Source organism: Podarcis erhardii (genome assembly GCF_964252035.2).
Source record: "Podarcis erhardii genome assembly, chromosome: Z".
Lineage (NCBI taxonomy): Eukaryota > Metazoa > Chordata > Lepidosauria > Squamata > Lacertidae > Podarcis > Podarcis erhardii.
The window spans coordinates 27100140-27121915 of record NC_138504.1 but is presented as its reverse complement, the minus strand read 5'-3'; the positions used below and the strand labels follow the sequence as shown (position 1 = coordinate 27121915).

General features: G+C 44.4%; 1 long non-coding RNA gene across 1 annotated transcript; it reads right to left on the bottom strand.

Moving 5' to 3' along the window:
* Window positions 1–842: 842 nt before the first annotated feature.
* LOC309333665 lies at window positions 843–19505 on the bottom strand. Its single transcript, XR_014152655.1, has 3 exons — window positions 19367–19505; window positions 7049–7149; window positions 843–1270 (listed from the first exon to the last, which is right to left on the bottom strand). It is a non-coding gene; the product is annotated as an uncharacterized lncRNA (long non-coding RNA).
* Window positions 19506–21776: the final 2271 nt, after the last annotated feature.

Below are 21776 nucleotides of genomic sequence, written 5' to 3'. Positions count from 1 at the left end.
TAGCAGATTTAATCGTTTCATCCTGTGTATTCCATTTCAACAGCAAGTTATACATTCTTGACAAATTCTTAGTTTTAGGATCTAACAATTCTGTTTCCAATTTTGATTTTTCCACCTGAAAACCAATTTTCTTATCCAAATTAAAAACCTCCCTTATTTGATAATAATGAAGCCAGTCTCGTACTTTGTTTTTTAATTTGTCAAAACTCTGGACTGCCTCTGGCCCCACTTACCACTGTGCCCCTCAGTCTGAAAAAGCCCCTGATTTAACTCAGTGCACAGCAGATCTGTTTCAAATGTCCAACAACATTTCAAAGCCTCCGTGTTGTGTGAGCACTAAATCTGTGTTCCACCTACACAGCCCCACAGATAGCAACTTAACTTAAACACCAAGAAAACCTCAATAAGTGCCAAAGATGTTCCATCAATGCAACAGAAGGTGTGTGATGAGCTCATTTGCATGTTATATAAGCAAGTCTTTAGTATCACCGAAAACCCCAACTGTGGACCACACTCATCCAAGCAGGCCAGTAGACTTTCCCTTAATCTGTTTATTCAGTGCAGAATGAGAGCCTGATAAAACACATCAAGCTTTAAAGCTGTGGGATATATCCAGCTTCACAAAACCAGCATGCTGAACTCTAATTAATGTATGAATGGGTTGAGACCATAGAGTCAGCTATCCTGCCAGGCTTGGCCAGGTCAAAACCCTTATCTTGGGAGGGAAAGTTACCAATCTCTTTTTTATTTCTTTTTCCATCATGTGAACAAATCAGTAAGAATGTCTGGGCTGACTGCTCCAAGCCTTGACCATCAAGTCACCTCTGTATTTCAATACAAATAATTTAGAAACATTTACCAACTTTGAAATGAAATTGTACTGCCTTTTCTTGCTATATGGAAAAGCACATGAATCTGACCTTAGAAGAGTTTAAGTGCTTTCTATGCTTAAGGGGAAGCAGGGAACTTTGGAAGCAACTTAGAAGGGGATATTTTAAATGACTAAAGGCCTATATTTCTGCTTTACTTTGCTACATGTTTATTGATTTGAACTCTCTCACACAAAAGCATACTTGTCTCAGAACGGGCTCTAGGCATCCTGGGAATTATCATTTTATTCTTTAACCAAATTACTACTAGAATACCAACAAAAGCAGAGAGGCTAGTTCAGTTCATCCCAAATGAAATGTTTAAGCAGCAGCATTAAGATGTCTTAGCCTGATGAGTTTTGGAGGGACGGTTGTGAAGGCATCGTTGTTGCTAGATAAACCTACAAAAGAAATGAGATTGAATCATATTAGTCTCTAATGAAAATAATTCCAATTTACTCTGTGTAGGATATTATCCAAAAACATGTTTGTGCGCATGCAGAGCCGCAGGCTGCTCAAGCTGCTTGTTTGTTTATTCCCCAGTACAAGGAAAAGGATACAGGGGTCTATATATTTTCTCTCATGGGTGGAAAATCTATTTTGACAGAAGGCATTGGGTGAAAAATGGAAGTTGTTTATATTTCATTGGAATAACAGAGAGCAAGAACAAATAAATTTGTATTTGTTAGTAGGAGACATATTGAAATATTATTACATCTCACATTATCTTCCAGCAGACAATGCATTTCACTGCTTCACTCTAAGTAATGTAGAAGTACGATACAAAATATCTGCATTTCTATTTATCTTAACACATAAGAATTATTTTAGCATTTTAACACTCATGGCTTCCCCCAAAAGAATCCTGGCAACTAAAGTTTGTTAAGGGTACTGAGAGTTGTTAGGAGACCCTGAACAAACTACAGTCTCCAAAATTATTGGGAGGGGGGCATGACCATGATAGTGGTACAGGTGTTCATTTTTCCCCCCAATTTTTTTTATTGGTTTTCACAACATTATAAACAAACAAACACATAAGACAAACAAACATAAATCATAGCCTTATTGAAGATTATTAACATTGTTAAGTGACTTTCTCGCTTCCCCTTGGCTGAATTTCATTGCATATCCTTTTAACGGTTTTCCAAATCACAGTTCTTACAAAATTTAACTTAAACATTAACATCCTTAGATCTTCACATTATGAAATTAAACATATTAATTCATCACTTAACATAAGATGTTCATTGTGTTTGTTGTGGATGTGACCATACATTATCTGAAACTAAGTACCGTATTTTTTGCACCATAGCACTCACTTTTTTCCTCCTAGAAAGTAAGGGGAAATGTCTGTGCGTGTTATGGAGGGAATGCCTACAGGTGGCATGCCTACGGATTTTCCTCCTCTAAAAACTACGTGCGTGTTATGGTCGGGTGTGTGTTATAGAGCGAAAAATACGGTATTATCCTGTGCACAAATATTTTTTGAAGGTGACCCAGAAACTACAACTAATCCAGAATGTGGCAGCTAGACTGGTGACTGGGAGTGGCCACCAAGACCACATAACACCGGTCCTGAAAGACCTACATTGGCTCCCAGTACATTTCCGAGCACAATTCAAAGTGTTGGTGCTGACCTTTAAAGCCCTAAACGGCCTCGGTCCAGTATACCTGAAGGAGCGTCTCCACGCCCATCGTTCTGCCCGGACGCTGAGGTTCAGTGCTGAGGGCCTTCTGGCGGTTCCCTCACTGCGAGAAGCCAAGTTACAGGGAACCAGGCAGAGGGCCTTCTCAGTAGTGGCACCCACCCTGTGGAACTCCCTCCCACCAGATGTCAAAGAGAAAAACAACTACCAGACTTTTAGAAGAAAACTGAAGGCAGCCCTGTTTAGGGAAGCTTTTAATGTTTGACAGACTATTGTTTTTTAATATTTTGTTGGAAGCCGCACAGAGTGGCTGGGGAAACCCAGCAAGATGAGCGGGGTATAAATAATAAATCATCATCATCATTGTGTTATGAACACTCTCCTTTTTCTTCCTCATTTTTGTAATTTATCTTTGAACAACAAAAGGAGGGAAATGGCCAGCAGAGAGTGGCAAACCACCTCTCACCCTTCCTCAATTCCTGATTGCAGTCTCCAAGCTCTGCTTTTTTCAGTTACATATACAAAGCAACCAGGGGAAATTACACAGGATTTTATGTAGCTTCTGGTTTTGACTCAGATTCTGGAAAGAAGCCTCCAGCAACAGCTATTTGATAAGGCCATCTCAAGAGACAACGTAACTCTTCACCCTGTCTGCCCAGCCAACTGCCTCCCCATCTGCCTGTATCTTTAATCTCCTTTCCTTAATTTATTAGCTCACAGCACATCAAGAAGTGACGGCAAAGGTCATCTCTCTCCTCAGCTGCTTTTGATTGGACACATTTGTCTTTCCAGTGACAGCCCGTCAAATGTCAAACATACTCCTGATGGAATGGAAGTTGGTTTTGACACAACTGGAGCTTTTGGAGAACAGAACAAAATCAATCAGCCATGGTATCTTTTCCAGTTAATTTTTTTTATATGAACGCTGCTGAGGAAAAATATTTACTCAAGCTTCTTTTCATTTCTTAACAGCAATCTATTTTGTCAAGCACATATAACCATCAAGCAGTGGGCCACCTTTATCACATTCACCATCAAGCCTGTCTTCAAGAAATAATCGTTAACATAGCACCTAGCTTGCTTGTTTGCTCCCAGCATATATCTCCTACCTTTCCTTTTTCAACAGAAAAATTCAAGGAGTTTGTCCTCTCCCTTGAAACAGAATCCAATAAATTCTGTTTTAGATGCGTCTATTCAGTAGCCCCACCCATTTATTGAATTACCTCCTTAATTTATTCCAAAGGGTTAATTGGTAGGAAAAAAGTAACATTATGTCATCTGCATATACTGTATTACAATACTGATTTCTTCTGCCCACCTTTATTCCTCTTATCTTCTGGTCATCTCTCATTGCTAAAGCCAGACTTTCTTTGAAAGCTGTAAATGGTGGTAGTGCAATGGCAGGTGGAGGAGAGACTTGCCATCTTGTCCTTCTCCCGAGGCACTAAACTGTTGGAACTGAAAATCCACTTTGGAGCTTGCACTGTTTTTTTCATTCTTCTTCCTGCCTCCCCACTGCCACCCCCATCACATCATCCTGTTTAGATTTGGGAAGCATCTTTCCAGGTTATATTTGTTCTCCAAAGGATGGATAATTACACACACACACACACACACACACACACACACACACACACACTTATTTTAAGCCTCAACCTTTATTTCCCCAGGTGCTATTATCACTTTGCACAGTTACAGCTCCTACCTTCACTCTGGACAATTTGATTGGCAGAACATCAGCCCCAAATGAAACAACCTTTAGTGAAACATTTAATGAGCCCCACCATGACCCTAATTTAAGATGAATACTTTTTGAAGAGCGGCACAGCTAAGAGACAAAAGAACATCTTTGGTGCTCTCGCTCTCTCGCTCTCTCTCGCTCTCTCTTTCGTGTGTGTGTGTGTGTGTGTGTGTGTTAAAAAATGAGGAAGTGGGCGGGTGGAATCACAGTGGCCTCTTTCTGTCAGCGCTCCTGAGCTCCCACACTTAATTTTCCCCCCACCGCTACACCTGCTTTCATCTCTGCAAAACACTATTGCTGAATGTGTCTCACTCTTGATCATCCCCAGGTGACAATCCTGTTCCTTCATGCTCCTTTCACTTTTTGACCCAGTGCTTGCACTTCCATTTTCCTCTAACAAACTCAGCATCATTTGTTCCACAAACAAACAAACAAAAACCAACACTGAGTATACAAGACACAGAAAAACCATATAAGAAAAGAAGGACTCCACAGCTTTCATTACATGCATGTCTACAGCAATAAGAAGTTATTAAGACAGTGATGGGCATCCTCCAGCACATGAGACTAATTACTTACTTACTTACTTATTAGATTTCTACCCTGCCTTTCCTCCCAAAAGAGTCCAGGCCAGCAAACATCAAAAATTTAAAGCAGTACAATTAAAATAAAAGCATATTATTACATGCCACTCCAATCTCTGAGCCGTGTGTGATTCCAGGGGTTCCAGGTGCTTACCCAGGGTTTGTGTTTCCTTTGGAATTGGGGACAGTAGGGACTGTGGCGTCTTTATGATATTTGGTTTATTTACTGATATATACAACCTGAGCCTACGATGGAGGGGTTCACAGCATCAACACCCCAAGAGGGTCTTGCTTCACCCATAGCCACAGCCTTGGATGTGAGCAGAAATCAGGCATGTCTTTCCCTGACAGGCATTGAAAGATCAGCTTAGCCTCTTCACGTGCTTGGGAGAACAGCTTTGGTCATATCCTAGCTGACCTCTTGTTATATTTTACCTTATGAGACTCCATGACTTGGACTACATGTGGGAAGTTGGAAGTAATAAATCTCTGAACAGCAGAATACTCAAGTAGTAGGTTTGCATATACTATAAAGCAGGTATAGGGGGATTTGTAACCCTCCAAAAATTGCTGGACTACAACTACCCTCATCCCTGACCATTGGCTATGCTGGCTGCTGCTGCTGGGAAGTGGAGTCCAGCAACAACTGGAGGGCCACAGGTTCCCCACTCCTACTATAAGTGTCTGTTTAACAAGGGCAATTTCCTGTAACATGTTGCCATTTAAATCATTATCCCTATGCTACCTTCAGGGTATGTTTAAATTTTCATTCATGTGCGTGGTGCAAGTATGCTGTTCTTCAAGCAATGCTGTCTTCTACCCCCCCCCCATCTCTAGAAGTAGATGTTCAATGAAAAGATGGACAGTATGAACTTAATGGGTGGAATAAGAGGTCTCCCAGACCTCATTACGGAACTAGTGATATCTTTCATTCATGTTAGAAAATGTCAATGCAAATATTTTCCTGGCTGTCGCTGGTTTGTTTTTGTTTTTCTTACAAAAAAAAATGTTTTTTGCAAGCGCTGCCAACAGTGTAAGCAAATATGAAATCATTACTTGTCAGCAAGCTTGTAATTTTACTGCTGTGGACAATGCAATAAAAATTGCAGCAACTCCCACCAATGACATCCCTGACTTTCCCATTTTGGGATCCAGGAAGCCTTTGTGGATCTTTGCCAGCACACAATATTAAATAAATAAATAAAACAAGTTGCCAATTGGCTTTTGTAATAGCATAAGCTCAATGTCTATGGCTCAGTTATCTTCTGGATAACATGCTGCAAACAGAAACGCCTTTAGAAGGTTTTTCTTAAATGCCATGTTCAACCACAGGAAAACTGGGCTTCATTTAACTAGAAGAACTTTCTATTAGAGAGTGACAGAGACAGCCATGTTTCTTTGTTCACCACCCCATTGGGGAAGGGGCATAAGGCCATTAGAGATACGTTCTTCCATGCAGCAAAATAAAACAAATGGTTGTGGGCATCACAAACTGTTCACACTAAACTTTATAATGGTTGCATTTATACTTCCAGGCAGTGCTTTTTTTCTGGGGCGACTTTTTTTCAGTCCCACTTTGAGACTGAGGCTCTGGGGAAAGGAAGAGTCAAGAGTTAGACCATGCCAGGAGCACAGGAAGGTGAGGAACACACTGCCTACTGCCATCCAACTGCCATCTGCCCTGATTCAGCACTAAACCGTGGGTTTTCCTGGGAGAAAGCGGCAGGTGAAACAGAAGTGTGGATGAGCCCTAGGACACAAAACTTAGGTTAAAGCACAAACCTTACAAAGATAAACTTTACAGAGAAAGAATACATCAGCTGATTTAGAGATGAATTGGGCAGATATATGGACAAGTATATGTGCCCACTTGCTCCCATCACCAGCTCTGTGGTGACTTTTTCAGAAGTGTCAAAATTCTTCAAGGTGCAGGGGTAGCCAAAACAGCTGTGAAACTTTACAAGATCAGTGACTTCAGAATATAGAGTGTCTGTTTGGGATGGGGATAGAAAACTAGGAGGGAGGTAGAATGGAATGGAGTAACATCGACAGAGGCACTTTACACTGCAACATTTTGTTGTAGGATCATCAGAATCATCTCTTCTTTCAGCTTCCATCCAGACATACAGGTGCTCCTCCTGAAATACAGAGGGTAAAACCTAAACCTCCCCTGTTTTCATTTCAAAATTGATGCAATTCCAAACTTACCCTGGAAACAGCACTTACTCGTTTGTGCATCTGCCTGCAGAGGTTATGGGCACTTCAAGCATTGTAATTGTTCCTATCCTTTCATTAGCCTCCAGTTTGCCCTAAACATTTTAAGAGGAAGAAAGATTCTAATAATTTGCTTGAGCAAATTAATTCCTCAAAGAGCTTCGCTTGCCAGTAAGCCTAAGTGTTTTGGCTCATGCCAGGAACAGCGTTTAGGAAGGGACAAATTCAGCATTCGGCTGACTTCTCTCTCTCTCTCTCTCTCTCTCTCTCTCTCTCTCTCTCTCTCTCTCTCTGTGTGTGTGTGTGTGTGTGTGTGTGTGTATTTAAAAGTCCCTGAAGAGGAACATCATAATATTTAGAGCTGGGAAGCACAAGTGCTCCCACCTGCCATGATAATATCAACAGTAAATTGCTCCCTGGGTCATAAACTGGGGCAATGGCTTAATAACAATGTTATGTACCTGCTATGAAAGAGATGCTTTTCATTTATGTGGAACATAGCAATCGGGATGGACTGGTAGGAGTGCCAAAGAAGTGCCTCTACAGCAGCTTCTGCTGAATTTCAAAACATATATTTTTTATTTTTTTATTATAAAATTATGCATGGCATGGAGAATGTTGTTTACCTCTGTAGGGAGAGAGACACGGGAAATGTATCCTTGTTTATTCTCCTTGATCTCTCAGCAACTTCCTATACCATCAAGCATGGTATCCTTCTGGAGCTGTCTGAGTTGGAGGTGGGCAGCACCTCTTTGCAGTGGTCCCAGTCTTACTTGGATGTTAGTTTTCAGAGGGTGGTGCTTTCAGGCCCGTGGAGCCTTCTGTGTTGTTTACCATGTACATGAAACAAATGAGTGAGGTCATTTTGAGTTTTGATGTTGTCAGCAATATGGTGATGACCCACAACTCTATTCATAGCTGTCAACGTTTCTCTTTTTTTAAGGGAAATTCCCTTATTCCGATTAGGATTCCTTGCAAGAAAGGGGAAAAGTCGACAGCTATGACTCTATTTCTTTACATTTGCAGGTGATGCAGTAGATTTGCTGGACTGATGTCTTACATTATAGACAAGATGAGAGCCAACAAACTGAAGCTCAGACCAGTTACAACTGAGGCACTGTGAGTGAGTGGTTTCCTAGACTGGATGAATGGGAGGCTGCTTGCTTTTAAAAGGGTTACACTCTCTTTGAAGTATCAGATACATAGCTTGATGGTAGTTCTGGAAGCATCACTGTCACTTGAGGCTCAGGTGATCCTGGTGGCATGCAATGCCTTCCATTAGCTTCAGCTGCTGGCACCTTTTTGCCCCTATCTGGGCAGGTATAACATAACCTCTGTTGTCTACACTGTGGTAACCTCTAGGTTAGATTACTGCTATATGTTATATGTGGGGCTGCCTTTGGAGATGGTTTGGAAACTTCAGCTAATGCAGAATTCAGCTGCCAAGTTTGAGCATATAATGCCAATTCTGGCCTGACTGCACTAGCTGCCAATTACAGGCAATAACCTTTTTAGGCACATCCAATTGATGTGCAGACATGCATGTGCACATCGCACCGCCCCCGGAAGTGGCTGGGAAGGGGGGTGTAATGGAGGCCGGGCAGGGTGGGTGGGGGCAGAGCAGGCTTACATGCACTTTGCCAACATGCAATCCCCACACAAAATGGTCCTTGTCTGCAGTTTCTGGGTCTACTTCAATATGCTTGTTTTGATCTATAAAGTGAAAAAATACCACTGTGTGATGGGACGCGGGTGGCGCTTTGGGTTAAACCACAGAGCCTAGGGCTTGCCGATCAGAAGGTTGGCGGTTCAAATCCCCGCAACAGGGTGAGCTCCCGTTGTTTGGTCCCAGCTCCTGCCCACCTAGCAGTTCGAAAGCACGTCAAAGTGCAAGTAGATAAATAGGTACCACTCCGGCGGGAAGGTAAACGGCATTTCCATGTGCTGCTCTGGTTCGCCAGAAGCGGCTTAGTCATGCTGGCCACATGACCTGGAAGCTGTACGCCGGCTCCCTCAGCCAATAAAGCAAGATGAGCTCCGCAACCCCAGAGTCGGCCACGACCGGACCTAATGATCAGGGGTCCCTTTACCTTTTACAATTAGAATAAGTATTATGGTTTCGCAAAAATGTCAATTTAGCCACGAAACAAAACTAAGTTGTCCATTATCACATGTATTATTTGCTTTATCCATAGAACCCCAAGCTTTATTTATAGAACCCCAAGATTATGACAAATTCTAGTGGGAAAGAGTGCTATTATCAATGGAACGGAATACATTCTGGGACTTTATGCTGATTTTATTGTTTCTGTACATCAGACCTGGTTAATGCTGGAAGGTTATTGAGTATGGAATTGGATATTTTTTAAAATGTCTCTGGACTTTAGATAATGTTCTTTCATACTCCACTGCAACTTCAAGAAACTTTCTCCAAAATATTTCAAAACCCAACAGCTAGAAAAAGCTTCCTATACTTAGGCATTCAGATTGCCCATAATTTAAAAAATTGTATCAGACAAATTATAGCAAAGTATGGAAAACAATAAATAAGGACATAAAATGAAACTTTTGAGCTGCTGGACAGTTCAGTCAGTAGAGCATGAGACTCTTAATCTCAGTGTCATGGGTTTGAGCCCCACATTGGGCAAAAGATTCCTGCATTGCAGGGGGTTGGACTGGATGACCCTTGTGCTCCCTTTCCAAATCTATGTTTCTATGATGCTATGATTATGGAGCTACCAGCTGCAACCGAAAGTATGCTTGTTTCAGAATTATTGTTTTTATTTCAAAGTTTCAGAAATTCATAGTTCAATCAGACAGACCAGACATTAAAGAAACAATCTTTGCTATACCTTCACCCAACTGTTGCAGGATGCAGACTCCCAGATCTAAGTAGCTGTTACAAAGCATGTCGACTCAGCAACATGACAGATCTAATGTCTGGCAGTAAGGGAACTCAATGAAGCACATTAGAGAATTTGGAAATAGATGGTGGCCCTATAAGACAATTGTTGTTGTTGTTGTTGTTGTTGTTGTTGTTGTTGTTGTTGTTTAGTCATTTAGTCGTGTCCGAGTCTTAATGACCCCATGGACCAGAGCACGCCAGGCACCCCTGTCTTCCACTGCCTCCCGCAGTTTGGTCAGACTCAGGTTGGTAGCTTCAAGAACACTGTCCAACCATCTCGTCCTCTGTCGTCCCCTTCTCCTTGTGCCCTCCATCTTTCCCAACATCAGGGTCTTTTCCAGGGAGTCTTCTCTTCTAATGAGGTGGCCAAAGTACTGGAGCCTCAGCTTTAGGATCTGTCCTTCCAGTGAGCATTCAGGGATGATTTCCTTCAGAATGGATAGGTTTGATCTTTTTGCAGTCCATAGGACTCTCAAGAGTCTCCTCCAGCACCATAATTCAAAAGCATCAATTCTTTGGCTATCAGCCTTCTTTATGGTCCAGCTCTCGCTTCCATACATCACTACTAGGAAAACCATAGCTTTAACTATCGCCCAGTCTCAAATCTTCCATTCTGGGACAGGGTGATTGAGCGGGTGGTTGCTGAACAACTCCAAGCACGCCTGGAGGATGCAGACCATTTGGATCCCTTCCAGTCAGGATTCAGGCCTCACCATGGGACTGAAACTGCCTTGGTCGCACTGGTCGATGATCTCCGGCGGGCTAGGGACAAAGGTGAGAGCTGTTTCCTAGTTCTGCTGGATCTCTCAGCGGCCTTTGATACCATCAACCATAACAAAATTATTGAGGGGCTGGGAGCTGGGAGCACTGCTATACAGTGGTTCTGCTCCTTTCTCCTGGGCCGTGTCCAGAAAGTGGTGGTGGGGGATGAGTGTTCAGACCCCTGGGCTCTCACCTGTGGGCTCTCAGCATTCTGTCCTCTCCCCCATGCTTTTTAACATCTACATGCAGCTTTTGGGAGAGATCATCAGGGGGTTTGAGTTGGGTGTTCATCAATATGTGCATGGTACCTAGCTCTACCTCTCTTTTAAATCAGAACCAGTGAAGGTGGTGAAGGTCCTGTGTGAGTGACTGGAGGCAGTTGGAGGATGGATGGAAACTATTGGATTGAGGTTGAATCCTGACAAGACAGAAGTACTGTTCTTGGGAGACAGGCTGGTGTGGAGGACTCCCTGATCCTGAATGGGGTAACTGTGCCCCTGAAGAACCAGGTGAGCAGCCTGGGAGTCATTTTGGACTCACAGCTGTCCATGGAGGCACAGGTTAATTCTGTGTCCAGGGCAGCTGTTTACCAGCTCCATCTGGTACGCAGGCTGAGGCCCTACCTGCCCACAGACTGTCTTGCCAGAGTAGTGCATGCCCTAGTTATCTCCCGCTTGGACTACTGCAATGCGCTCTACGTGGGGCTACCTTTGAAGGTGACTCAGAAACTGCAATTAATCCAGAATGCGGCAGCTAGACTAGTGACTGGGAGTGGCTGGCAAGACCATATAACACCAGTCCTGAAAGATCTTCATTGGCTCCCAATACACTTCCAAGCACAATTCAAATTGTTGGTGCTGACCTTTAAAGCCCTAAACGGCCTTGGTCCTGTATACCTGAAGGAGCATCTCCACCACCATCATCCAGCCCTGAGGTTCAGCATCCAACACTGAGGTTCAGCACCGAGGGCCTTCTGGCGGTTCCCTCGCTGCGAGAAGTGAGGCTACAGGGAACCAGTATTATTATTTAACTATACGGACCTTTGTTGGCAAGGTAATGTCTCTGGTTTTTAAATGCTGTCTAGGTTTGTCATTGCTCTTCTCCCAAGAAGCAGGCGTCTTTTAATTTCGTGACTGCTATCACCATCTGCAGTTATCATAGAACCCAAGAAAGTAAAATCTCTCACTGCCTCCATTTCTTCCCCTTCTATTTGCCAGGAGGTGATGGGACCAGTGGCTATGATCTAAGTTTTTTTGATGTTGAACTTCAGACCATATTTTGTGCTCTCCTCTTTCACCCTCATTAAAAGGTTCTTTAATTCCTCCTCACTTTCTGCCATCAAGGAAGCTTCTGCCTGGCTTAGGGTGAGAGGTGCAATGCTCATGCACGACCCCAATCGCCCTCACAAACCTATGAAAATTTTCACTGCACACCACTGAGTTTCAGATTTGTTCAGCTTCTCATTTTTCCAATCTTGACTTCATCTGATATGTAGAAATGACTTTATGATGTGAAAATAGAGAGGATGTATGTCTGGGACACAGGTGGCGCTGTGGTCTAAACCACAGAGACTAGGACTTGCTGATCAGAAGGTCAGCGGTTCAAATCCCCGCGACGGGGTAAGCTCCCGTTGCTCGATCCCAGCTCCTGCCAACCTAGCAGTTCGAAAGCACGTCAAAGTGGAAGTAGATAAATAGGTACCGCTCTGGCGGGAAGGTAAATGACATTTTCATTCACTGCTCTGGTTTGCCAGAAGCGGCTTAGTCGTGCTGGCTACATTATCTGTACGCCGGCTCCCTCAGCCAATAAAGTGAGATGAGCACCGCAACCCCAGACTCGTTCACGACTGGACCTAATGGTCAGGGGTCCCTTTACCTTTATATGGTCTAATGTAAGCGAAGATACTGGTATGTTTCAATGCAACCGTGTTAAACAGTTTAAAGATAAAATGAATAAAAACTGTGTTAACAAAAAATACAATTAAAATGGGACTATCCTCTTGTGAGAACTTTAACAGAGAAGAGGAACTTTGCCACTGTGTCTGTTACAACCAAGTTTGTATTGGCGAAGAAATATTCCAATAAATATGCCTTCTTACATTCCCTTTTATTATCCCACAGAAGAAAATCATGTTGCAGCCAGCTATTCACACTGATTAATTCAAGCTTCCAAGTATCCCATAATACCAAAGCATTAGTCTGTACTGCCATCAAGGTCAAGCCAGTTGCTCTGTTTTTTTTTAATCAGAAAATTTCTGTGAGGTGGGACAGAACACTGAAGCTTTATTTGTTTTTCTCTTTAAAAAAGCAAGGTTCATGGCCAGCAGGTAATCAGTGTTGCAATAAAGGAAAAGGAGAACAACAATAGCTAAGCTATGTTGGATCCCCTCTGACATCTGCCTTCGGTACTCTCAAAATGAATTGAGCATAATCCAGTGATAAATTCTCCAGTACCAGCTGCACTGAGTAAGGAACTGAGTAAGACCATGAAAGTTACTTCTTTTCCTTTGCCTCTTTGCTTTCTTGAAATCAACGTTCAACTCTATGTGTGTTGAGAGAAAACCCCAATGTCTTTTTAGAAGTCTGTGTTTACTATTTTTCTGAAGTTTTTGCTGTTTTGATATTGCTGTAGGTTTGGGAGTGGGTCTGCAATGGTCCTTCAGGGTGCCTTCCAATCCTGTGATTCTTAACTATTATTCTGGTGAGTGCATAAAAAGAGCCCAAGGGCTCACCTAGCCCAGCACTCTGTTCTCACAGTGGTGGACCAGATGCTCCAAAGGGAATCTCACAAGCAGGACCTGAGTGCAACAGCTTATTCTCCCCACTTGAGATTCCTAGCAACTGGGGAAAGAACATCATGGCTACCAGCCACAGGTTGCCTTATCCTAAATGGATTGTTCCAACCCTCTTGTAAATCCTTTGAAGTTTATGACCTTTACTACAACTTGTGGGGGGAAAGTCCAGAGTTCAACTATGTACCTCCTTTGGTCTGTCCAGAATCTTGCAGCATTTCGCTTCACTGTCCCCACATTCTGAGAGCAATCAAAACATTTCCCAAACGACTTCTCCAAACCTTGCATAATTTGATAACACTCATTTCATGTCTCCTACAGCTGTTAGTGTGGCTTACCCTGAAGGAAGATCTCTGAAAGCCTGGCAGATTACTATTGATAGCCTGTGACATTTGGCCAATTATATTTAATTTGTTTTATTCCTTATATTTATATCCTACCATTATTCATGGGTACCAAGGCAAGGTACCCCAGGTAATCAGCTATCCAGGCTCTGAGCAGGCCTAGATCTGCTGCTCTATAACAATGTAACGGTCCCATTCACCTTCAGACTACACCCTAGGACAGGGGTAGGCAACCTAAGGCCTGGGGGCCAGATGCGGCCCAATCGCCTTCTCAATCTGGCCTGCAAACAGTCCAGGAATCAGCGTGTTTTTACATGAATAGAATGTGTCCTTTTATTTAAAATGCATCTCTGGGTTATTTGTGGGGCATAGGAATTTGTTCAATTCCCCCCCAAAAAATATAGTCTGGCCCACCACATGGTCTGAGGGGTGGTGGACCGGCCCACGGCTGAAAAAGGATGCTGACCCCTGCCCTAGGACCATACTCTGATGTGTCTCAATGAGAGTGAAAATGGCCCAGGAAGTCATAAGTGATCAGTGGAGATTACTCACTCCTGGGCACTACTGGACAGCAAAGAGTGGTGAAAAACAAGACAGTTTGAGATATCTCTTTCACCAAAAATGTATTGGTGGGCAGGGAAGCGGTAGGAGATGGAGAGATATACAGTGGTACCTCGGGTTACAGATGCTTCAGGTTACAGACGCTTCAGGTTACAGACTCCGCTAACCCAGAAATAGTACCTCGGGTTAAGAACTTTGCTTCAGGATGAGAACACAAATCGCACGGCGGCAACGGGAGGCCCCATTAGCTAAAGTGGTACCTCAGGTTAAGAACAGTTTCAGGTTAAGAACGGACCTCCAGAACCAATTAAGTTCTTAAACCGTATATGGAAAGTTCTTAACCTGTATATGGAAAGTTGTGGGACTTTATTCTGGGTACAGACGGATAAGATTACATACACACATGCGCGCGCACCCACACACCCGCACCTCCTGTATGTGTGTGCTGCAGGTTTAAGTTTCTTTTTCTGGGAGCAATCAGATCTTGCCACATGCTTTAGTAACCTCTTGAGAGGATTACTGGAACATGTTTGTGGGTGGGTTGGGGCTGCCCCAAAGAACATTTAGATGCTTCAGCTAGCCTAGAATCGTTATATTCAGACTTTATAAAGTATAAAATTCAAAGCCTTTCACATTGTCTCTGGGCTTTCTGGGGCATCAGATAGCGTTCTCTTTCCCAGCACTAACAATGCAATCCAAGAGCAGGAAGGGAGATATCAGCAGCCTTGAAGAAGCCCTAAGCTTTGCAGAAGTACAAATAATGTTTAGGGAGTAAAGAAAAAACATAAAGGGGAAAGGAAATTGTTTGGTAGGAACTGAGCAAGATCAGTAACCGCAGAATGTCGAGTGACTTGGGAAGAAGATGAACAATTAGGAAAGGTGGACTAGGATAGAGCAGGGTGTCACCAGCCAATTAAGATCCTTGGACCCATGCAGATGGGCATGCTCTCATGGACTTCACTTTTCCAAGAGATCTGGGTAAAAATTGGATCCAGTCAATAATCCGAGCCTTGAAAAGCACGTGATGCATCAGCACTTACACACAAGAAGACCTTGCACTCATGCACACCATGTGTCACGGGACATGGCTAGCTGAAACTACTCTGCACAGTAACATTTTGATGCAATTCTGAATTGTTGTCTCTGTCTTACAGATAAGCTGGTGCCTAACCATGACAATGTTCTAGCAGCATGCTGGAATGTAAACAGCTGAATAGGGCTTCAGGGCAACAGAGAAGTACAGCAACAGACTGTAAAAAGCTGAGTGCCCTCTCTTGCCATTCACCCCTGGGGTGTATGAACTTGGGGTGTCCAGGGACTGTAATGAGGTCAATACTGTGAGGGGTTTGTCCCTCTCATAGGCACCAAATCTATGGGGCTGAAGACAGCTCAGCTCCCCCCTCCCCCAAGTATGCAGGGATGGCCTGGTCTGAGTCCGTCACCCACAGTCATGAGGAGCTGGGTCCCACTGGGCCTCCCTGTGGCGGTAGTGGAGGGCCCTGCTGGGCCTCCTCATTGGCACCAGAAGGCCCCATCTGGCCTACCTGCAGTGACCAAGGGCCTTGTCAGGCCTTACAGCCTCCTACCAAAGCACATAGCTGTCAACTTACAGATTTGAAAATAAGGGGCCAGCAGCCTCGAAAATAAGGGATCAGCAGCCAAAATAAAGGATTTTAGTCAACCAACTGAAATATGAAGTTAAAAGGGACCAGATAATTTTGGAGAGCAGCGCCGGTTTTTAGCCCTTCGTTTCCAGAGGTTGCTGCTCAAGACACCAGCCAATGAAACACTGCAATTAAATAACTACAAGCAGCAACCACTTTTCGCGCAAAACGAAGTCCAAGCTACGAAGATGCTGCTGCAGTTCTGTATCTTTTCTCTCGTGCTCCATCTGCAGCTCTCAATTCCATCAGGCGGGGCAGGAGGAGGGGGGGGGGGAATAGCGCCCGAAGTAAACCCGCAGATCAGACCATCTATGCTGGTCTACCACTACAAATCTATGGGAGAAGCGCTTGCGGTCCTTCCCTTGTAGCCCTTGGAACACCTGCCCATGCCTCCGCCTCCTCCTCTTCCTCCTCTCTCTGAACTGCTTTCTCTATGGTTGCCCTCACTCTCCTCTCAAGGCTCCTCAGCAATTCATAGGCCATGCCAGGCTGCCCATCTCATCCGGGTCCTTCGGCAGCACAGCCGCAGCACGGCCTAGCGGGAGCGGGGGCGATGGGCAGAGGGGAGGCCCCAGGCAGAGACGCTCAGTTCGGCGGCCGCGAGGAGGATGGCGGCGGAAGGGCCCGAGGCTCCTGCCAGTCCCGGCAGGGAGGGGCTCCCGGGGGCTGAGGCTGGTGAGAGGAGGCCGGAGGGGGGCTGGCCGGGCAGCCAAGAAACACAGTTGGAGCCTCCCTCCTCCCTGGCCGGCAGGGAGGGAGGGAGAGGAGCTGCTTCCTTTGAAACCCGGGAAATTTAAGGGACATCATCAATAAGGGACAGCAGCGGGACACGGCGCTGGGATAAGGGAGTTCCCCGCCAAATAAGGGGCGGTTGACAGCTATGCCAAAGCATGTGACATCATATGCATTTGTTGCAATTGTGACGTCACACACAAGCGACAAGCCCCCCAAATTCATGCTTCTCCGTCACCTCATTTAGCACAACTACCCTGTGAAGTAGATTAGGCTGAGAGAGGCTACATGGTTATAGTCAAGGGGGAGGCAGGGGGGCAGCTGCCCCCCATATCAAGTAAATCAATACAAATACTTAATTAACTGAGGTTCTGCCCCCACCCCAACATAAAGCCTGTCCCCACCAACATAAATCCTGGCTATGTGCATGAGAGCCAGTGAAGACTACCCAGTGGACTTCATGGCTGAGGTAGAATTCAAACCTTGGTATACTCTCTAGTCCTAGTCCAACACTCTAACCACTATACCAGATGTTTTATTAGGGATGAGTACAGGGACATGACAAATCTTTAGGCTCTGGTTTAAATGTAATTCCCTCACCACCACCCCCATCTTTCTCCCACCAAACAGAAAATGGAGGTTGGATAAGGATGAATATTATATTTTATTTTAGGCTGTGCACCAAATCCAGCTGAGTTCTGAGCCAAACTGGGCCTATTCAGAAGGACTTGGGTGTTGCATGAGTCAGGTACAGACAGATGCAGATGGCTACAGATCAGCTTGGATGGCCAAGAGCAGGGGTCTGCAAACTTTTTCAGCAGGGGACCGGTCCACTGTCCCTCAGACCTTGTGGGGGGCCGGACTATATTTTGGGGGGGAGGGGATGAACAAATTCCTATGCCCCACAAATAACCCAGAGATGCATTTTAAATAAAAGGACACATTCGACTCATGTAGAAACACCAGGCAGGCCCCACAAATAACCCAGAGATGCATTTTAAATAAAGGGACACATTCGACTCATGTAAAAACACACTGATTCCCGGACCGTCCGCGGGCCAGATTTAGAAGGCGATTGGGCCGGATCTGGCACCCGGGCCTTAGGTTGCCTACCCATGGCCAAGAGCAATTTGCTGCTATCGTGGTGTAGAGGCAGGCATCAGGTGGGAAAACCCCACAAAGAGACTGAGAGCTACCGTAACCACCGGGCGAAGGTAGCCCCCTACTGCCTGACACTTCTTCCTGCATGGTGCAAAGGAGCAGGAGCAGAAACTCCACTGCTCAGCAGAGTGGCCAATCCTGTCTGGCGCAGGGGGCTCCTTTGCAAACAAATTATCAGACAATATGCTTGCAAGGGCTCAGCTGGCAGAATTGACAACCCACCCACGCCTGCTTTCAGCTGGAGATGAGGAGGAGAACAACATCTTTCTCCAGCTTCCAGGTGTATGTTTAATGACATTTAAAAAAAAAAAAAAACCCAGGTCACGAAACATAAGCTCCATCTCCCAAAGTACTTTGGAACTGGTCCCTCAGATTGAAACCACTGAACAGATGGGGGTTCTGTGCACAGCCAAAATTTATATATTACCTTCTTATGAAGCAGCTTGTGAAGTATTTACAGGATGAATAGTGATGAGAGAGAGAAAATAGCAGGTATCTTGGTTCAGCATTTAGGGGTGGAGTTAATTTTAAGAGGTTTCCAAACAAGTGCTGGCCAGTTTTCTGAACAAACAGTGCCCTCTTTTGGTTTGCATTTAAAGTAACACATGGTTTAAAGCAGTGCTTTTAAAAAAAAAAAAAAAAAAACAAGGTTTAGGGCTACTCTCATTTTCCTACTCATATTGAAACTAAAACTCTGAGATATTGGAGCAGGAATTTGAGGGGGCTCAGGGACTTATTGTGCCCTCTGTCAGAACAGCCCATTAATTGAGAGACCCTCCTTGCCCTGGTAAGTTGATAATGAGGAGATAATGCAGCTTCCAAGTGTTGTGATTGTTTGTTAACATAACAGAAGTTTGGGAAAGAGGGGGAAAATATCAGGCAGAGGCTGAGGCTTATTTACTTCACCCTAGCAGTTTAAATGACACACCTTCTTTGCAAGATCGTTTGCATTTCTGGTTAAGAGCTCAAACAGGGCTGGGTAATCTCAGTCCTAGGGCCCGAAAGTGGCCCTCCAGGCATCTCTGTGTGGCCCTCAGAATTCTCTCCAGGCCACACCTATCACAGGCTCTGCTTCACATCCTCAGTGTTTTTTGCCTGGCTGGGAATGTGCCTTTTGTTTGCCTGGATGGAGTACAGAGAAGTGTCTGCGCCTGTGCATAGAAACTAGACTAACTGTACAAAAATTAAAATTTGCATGTGTTGCTCCTCTCATTTCTGGTTCTGGCCACACCCACCACAAGCATATGGCCCTCAGAAGGTTGCCCAAAAAGCAGTATGGCCCTTGGGCTGAAAGGGGCATTTAGGCTGGATCAAGCTCTCTCTCCCCCCCTCCTCCCCACAGTGTTTTTCAAGCTGGACATGTAAGCAACCTCTAAGATCAACAGAGCATACCTGCTCACAGATTGGAAGTCATGCGACACAGCTGACCAGGGATGTGAACCTGGATCCCACAGGCCCAATTCCAACATGCTTACTACACTGCAGTGCTTTTTGCCAGTTCTATATACATCCAGGCAGCTGCTATGGATCTGGCCAGGAGACTGAGAGCCGAAGAGTTGTCAGAGGGTGTCACATGCTGATGGATTTGACTGGATTTAACCGTCCAGAGGTCCCTTTCCTTTTTTATTATTACATATATAATGTTTTATCAGCACCTACTGGTTAAAGCTGTGAATTACACTGTGCTGGCAAAAGTGCTGCTGCTTTTTCCCTTAAAAAAAAAAAAAAAAAATTCCTGTAAAAATGTTTGCAAGATACAGTGGTACCTCGGGATGCGAATGGGATCCGTTCTGGAGCCCATTCGCATCCTGAACAGACACGACAGCGCATCTGTGCGTGCGCGGGTCGCGTTTCGCCGCTTCCGCCCATGCGCATGACGTTTTTTTTACCGTCTGCGCATGCGCGAGCGACGAAACCCAAAAATAACTCGCTCCGTTACTTCCGGGTCACAGCGGAGCGCAACCCGAAAGCGCTCAACCTGAAGCGTATTTATCCCGAGGTATGACTGTACAGAAATGAACAATGGCTTGCCTGTTTGATATTGTATGGTCAACAACTTAGGAAAGAAAATACTGCAGGCAGAGAAATGCAGAGAGGTTTTTTTTATTTTAAAACATGCTGCAAATAATGAGAGCATCATTCTACAGAAGCACAGTGGACTGATCAATAATAAATCCTGGAATAAGATCAAATCCAGATAAAATCATACTTTTTAGGCAGCTACAGACATGAGTTTGTCTTTTAGCATAAGTCATGAATGACCACCATGTAACTGCGTAGTTCATAGGTTTGGCTTTACCCCTGGAAACTCATAATGAATGCGGGAACTTTTTTCAGATAGTGCAATGAAGACGACTTTCTTAAACTGGGAAAAAGGCTAAGTTAGCCCTCCATCCCTGGGCAGAGCCAGTCCAACCATGAGGCAAGGTGAGGTGGCTACCTCAGGCAGCAGATCCAGAGGGTCAGCAGATCCTGGTGTAGATCTTTATTCCTTCCTTGTTCCTGTGGTAGTTCATCACTCCTTCCCTGGCAGTGTGAGGGTCACTGTTTTGTGGTTCTCCTCAGATACAAAAATGTCTTGGGGCAGTCTGTGCAATGGTTAGTCAATCACTGATAAGAAAATAAATTACAAGGGATTTTGCACATAATAGCAGCAATGGTGAAGATGGACAGCAAACAAGGCTGAGGATCTGAATAAACTGGTGCACTCACTATATCCTTGATTCCTTGTAAAACATGGTCCCAAAATTTATATATATGTGCATCCACACCAGCACAGGGGAGAGCAGTTGTCAAACGATGTCACTTACTAGCAGCAGGCCTGCCAAGGCCTGTTGGGAGCGATAAATTGAAAGAAACTGTATTTCTTGGCTGTGTAAGTAGCATAAATGATACTTGATCTCCACTTAGCGGTTAAAAGTGTGAATTACACTGCCCTGGTGTAAAGAAGAACAAATGTTTTACAGTACACCAGAGATTCAACCAATGTGGTTAACCATATATTATTTATATAGTATTTATTTAATCAACTTATATGCCGCCTTTCATCCAAAAGTCACAGGGTGATTCAAAACAAAAAATAAAAAATGAGAACACAAAATAAACAAAACCCAGTAACTGTTTCTCCCACAAACATATTTAATAGGCCATAAAATGTTAAACAGTCAAAGGCTGGGTTATAAAGAAACCTTTTCACCTGGTGGCTAAAGATGTGTAACCCTCTTGACCTGGGCTGTATCTACACAGATATAAAAAATGCTATTTAAAAAACACAATGGGGGAGGGGAGCTCCCTAGGCAATCTGCCATTGAATTTGGATTCTGCTGTACAGTGCCATCTGGTGCCACATTTATGTAACACATTTTTAACGTTATAAATTGACCTGTGCAACTGAGTGCCTGGTGAGTAGCCTGGCCACTGAATTCTACATCAGCTAAAGTTTCCAGAGTGTCTTCAGAGGCAGTAATCTAGCCTAGAGGTTGCCAGATCATAGACAACTGAAGTCAGGTTATCTCTGCCCAGACAGGGGTGAAGCTGAGCCACCTGCCAAAGTTGATGGAAGGCACTCCATGCCACTGAGGCATCCTGAGTCTCAGGCAACAGCAAAGGACCCAGAAGCACCACCACCAAGCTATGTACCCATCAAGAGCAATGTAATCCCATCAAGAGCAGGCCACCTCCCATCCATCTGGTCTAAGGAACCACTCACTGACAATGCCTCAGTCTTACCTAGATTGAGCCTTGGTTTATTGACTCTCATCCAGTCAGTTACCAAGGCAAGACAAAGGTTCAGCCCATCCAC